The sequence below is a fragment of the Motacilla alba genome, unplaced genomic scaffold, assembly GCF_015832195.1.
Source record: "Motacilla alba alba isolate MOTALB_02 unplaced genomic scaffold, Motacilla_alba_V1.0_pri HiC_scaffold_57, whole genome shotgun sequence".
NCBI lineage: Eukaryota > Metazoa > Chordata > Aves > Passeriformes > Motacillidae > Motacilla > Motacilla alba.
This window is the reverse complement of record NW_024037689.1, coordinates 205973-210245: the sequence shown is the minus strand read 5'-3', so window position 1 is coordinate 210245 and position 4273 is coordinate 205973. Positions and strand designations below refer to the sequence as shown.

General features: G+C 51.4%; 1 long non-coding RNA gene across 1 annotated transcript; it reads left to right on the top strand.

Moving 5' to 3' along the window:
• The first annotated feature begins 2837 nt into the window (after positions 1–2837).
• Positions 2838–3270, top strand: LOC119696848. The gene is made up of 3 exons (XR_005255676.1): positions 2838–2886; positions 2970–3050; positions 3131–3270. It is a non-coding gene; the product is annotated as an uncharacterized LOC119696848 (long non-coding RNA).
• Positions 3271–4273: the final 1003 nt, after the last annotated feature.

Below are 4273 nucleotides of genomic sequence, written 5' to 3'. Positions count from 1 at the left end.
AAATATCTCTGCCTTTTCTCCTCGAGGCCCTTAGCAAAACCATCAGCTGTCATGTCTAGGTTCTCGAATGCTGGCGCTTCTCAGCAGGATGGCAACATCGTTTGTTCTTTTACCGGCGGGCTCAGCCGCATCTCGAGTCACATCTCAGAAGCAGCGAGTCTCTTTGAGGTCTTGTTCCCGGCTGTATCAGCATCCATCCTTTCCAGCTGTGAGCTGTAAGGTCCTGGGGCACATGAAAGATAGTATGATAATGGAGAACATTCTAAACATATCATTGTCTCACAGCCGCCTTGATCATCGTGACCAACAGGTCTTATAACAGGTCACTCTGTTCTAGTCTTTTCTGCTCCTTAGAGGAGCTGCCTCCATCCACTGTCCCCTGAGCATCAGTCATCTCTTTTGGCATCCTCGTGGTCCTTGCCACTACTTATTCTTGCCAGGAACTCTTTTCTCATCATTGTGTCACACTTTGTAGTATAAAGCGATGTTTGTGTTTAGAGACCCCATTGTTTGTCATGTCCCGTCCTGTGTCACGGGTGTGTGCACATATTTGTGCCGGAGCTGCTCTGCCCCGCTGCGTAGCCTGGTGCGATAGGACCAGTCCCAGGGACTTGAACTTCGTAGCGTGGGCTGTAGTTGGACTCTAGGTGGTATTCCTAGATTGACACAAGATGTTTGGAGCTGTGAAGGTATCCTGCAGCCCTTTGACTTTTGTTCTAACTTGCTTTCAGATCCAGAAGGATAGAATCCATGGCAGAGCATCCCATTCCGGGTGCACGGGTTCGGCCGAGCAGGTCAGTCACGGTTTGTGTTTGCAGGGGAAGTGTAAATGGTGACTCTGTTACAGCACTATTCTTTGTCTTTATTTTTAGGAAGTAAAGCCAGATATCAGCAGTCAAGTTGAAGAGGGCAAGGTGAGCAGTGTCCAGTGGACAGAAGCAGTTGTTATTGCTGAGGTCTCAATTTCTGTTGCAACTCTAAGCGTCCATTCTCGTTTGTGTGCTTTAGGCAGTCCACTCGGAGTATGCCAGGCACCCGTCACCAGCCACCTGATGGACCTGGTTTGCTGCTTTCGTGAGCCCTGTGGATGTCCGACAGGACTCGGTGATGAAGCCTTTGCTTTTTCTGTTTAAAGGTGGCACCCGGGTAGCCTTTGGCAATGGCGGAGGAGTTGCAGGGAGTCAGGGAAGCGGGGAGGAGGAGCGAGGGTCCACTCAGGTTTCAGCAATGCCACATTACCTCGTCCGCTCTTAACCCAGGCGGACCCTGCGACAACAGCGTGGCCTCCGAGCACGGCGCAATCGTGCCGCCCGAGGACTCGGGCATTCTTAGGAGAGCGGTGAGTAGCAGAATTGTTGGGTTTGGCCGACGTGCCGCCAAGATCACACAGTGATGCTCTGTTTTCTTGACTGTAGGAGACTGCGAGACAACAGCCCAGTGACAGCAGGAACTTCCCAGATGGCGAGGCGGCCTTCCTTTGCACCTGACACGGACCGGGTTCCCCAGATGTCAGAGATAAGTGGAGGGCTGTGACCCAGAGAGGGGATGAAAGCGGGGTGCTGGGTCGGGACTCACCGGGAGGAGTTTTTGAGTCTGCTTTGGAGACGGGGATGTGCAGGAAGTGTCCTTTAGGCCACTGAAAGGCAAAGTTTCATTTGTGATCACAGTGCTGAGGTGCGCAGGGCAGAGCAGTCCCGGTGTGTCTCGTGTCACTTGTCTGTTGTGCATTCTGTGTGTTTGGGTGTCTCAGGTGTTTTTCCTTAGCCCTTTGAGGGGCCTATCAGAAACCCACGCATCATTCTTAGCATCTGTGATCTCTGCGTTCCTTGGCCTGGCACCGATGCCATAGAACTTTTGACTCGGGAGCTCAGACAGGCATCAGAATCGCATCTCTCTTTAGAAGCATCCGGTCAGATGTCTTTTCAGGTCTTGTTCTGAGCTGTATGGACAGCTGCGCCCCGCAAGGATCCATTGTGGCAGATGAGGACTCGTAAGAATGTGAGGACTGGTAGAGGATTCTGACCGTAGGATTCACAGGCATCCATCTTTGCAGTTCTTGGAATATATCATTCAGTTAGCACCTTCTTCCTCCAGGGTTCTCTGAGCTTCATCAGCTCGCCATCGCTCTCGACCTCGGTCATCTCATATTGCATTCTTTTGGTCCTTGCAGTCATTCTTCTTGCCAAGAGATTTCTGTCCCTGTTGTGTCCCCCATTGTTTGTCACGTCCCGTCCTGTGTCACGGGTGTCTGCACATATCTGTGCCGGAGCCGCTCTGCCCCGCTGCGTAGCCTGGTGCGATAGGACCAGTCCCGGGGACTTGAGATTTGTAAGCGTGGGCTGTAGTTGAGACTCTAGGTGGTATTCCTAGATTGACACAAGCTGTTTGGAGCTGTGAAGGTATCCTGCAGCCCTTTGACGTATATCCTAACTTTCTTTCAGGTGCTGATGCATTATATCCTTGTCAGAGCGCCCCATCCCGGGCTTGTGGGTTCCCATGAGCAGGTCAGTCACTGTTTGTATCTGCAGAGGAAGCATAAATGGTGACTATGTTACAGCACTGTTCTTTGTCTTTATTTTTAGGCAGTCAAGCCAGAGAGCAGCAGTCAAGGCTGAGTGGGCAAGGTGAGCATTGAGTAGTGTACAGAAGTAGTTGTTATTGCTCAAGTCTCACTTTCTGTTGCAACTCCAAGCCTCCATTCTCGTTTGTTTGCTTTAGGTAATTGACTCGGCAGATGTCCAGCCCCTGTCACCAGCCAGCACATGCACCGGGTTTCCTGCACATGTGGGCCTTGTGGAAGTATTACAGGACTCTGCAATGAAGCCTTTAAATTTTCTATTTCACTGTCCTATCTGGGTAGCCATCAGGACAGGCCAAGGAGTTGTGGTGAGTCGGGGAGGTAGGGAGCAGGAGCGAGGGTCCGTTCAGGTTTCAGCAATGCCAAATCAAGTTGTCTCTGCTTAATGTAGGCAGACTCTGCGACAATGGCGTCAGCCTCCGAGCACGGCCAAAGCGTGCGGCCCGAGGTCCTGGGCATTCTTAAGAATGTGGTGAGTAGCAGACTTGTTTGGTTTTGGCCGATGTGCTTCTAAGCTTGTGCACTGATGTTTGGTTTTCTTTCTCTTGGCAGAGTAAGATACGATAGCCCGGTGCCAGCAGGGACCGCTCAGATGGCGAGGCTGCTTTCTTTTGCACCTGACACAGATTAGCATGCCCACCTGTCTGAGAGATGAGTAGAGGGCTGTGACCTGCAGAGGGGATGAAAATGGGGCGCTGGGCTGGGACTCACCGGGAGGGATTTTTGAGTCTGCTTTGGAGACGGATGTGGAAGAAGCGGCCCCTTAGGCCACTGAATGGGAAAGTGTCACTTTTGATCACAGTGCTGAGGTGCTCAGGGCAGAGCAGTCCCGGTGTGTCTCGTGTCACTTGTCCGTCGTGCATTATGTGTTGTTTGGGTATCCCATGTCACAGGTCTTTTTCCTTAGCCCTTTGAGGGGCCTGTCAGAAACCCATGCATCATTCTTAGCATCTGTGATCTCTGTGTTCCTTGGCCTGGCACCGATGCCATAGAACTTTTGACTCGGGAGCTCAGACAGGCATCAGAACTGCCACTCTTTTTAGAAGCATCCGGTCAGATGTCTTTTCAGGTCTTGTTCTGAGCCGTATGGACAGCTGCGCCCCGCAAGGATCCATTGTGGCAGATGAGGACTCGTAAGAATGTGAGGACTGGTAGAGGATTCTGACCGCAAGATTCTCGGACATTCATCGTTGCAGTTTCTTGGAATACATCATTCAGTTAGCATCTTCTTCCTCCAGGGTTCTCTGAGCCTCATCAGCTCACCATCACTCTCGACTTGGTCATCTCATTTTGCATTCTTTTGGTCCTTGCAGTCATTCTTCTTGCCAAGAGATTTCTGTCCCTGTTGTGTCCCCCATTGTTTGTCACGTCCCGTCCTGTGTCACGGGTGTCTGCACATATCTGTGCCGGAGCTGCTCTGCCCCGCTGCGTAGCCTGGTGCGATAGGACCAGTCCCGGGGACTTGAAATTTGTAAGGTGGGGTGTAGTCAGGCTCTAGATGGTATTCCTAGATTGACACAGGATGTTTGGAGCTGTGAAGTTCTCCTGCAGCCCTTTGACTTGTCTTAACTTTCTTTCAGATGCAGCAGGATAAAATCCATGGCAGAGCATCCCATCCTGGATTAGGGGGTTCCCCTGAGCAGGTCAGTCATGGTTTGTGTCTGCAGTTGAAGTGTAAATGGTGACTCTGTTACA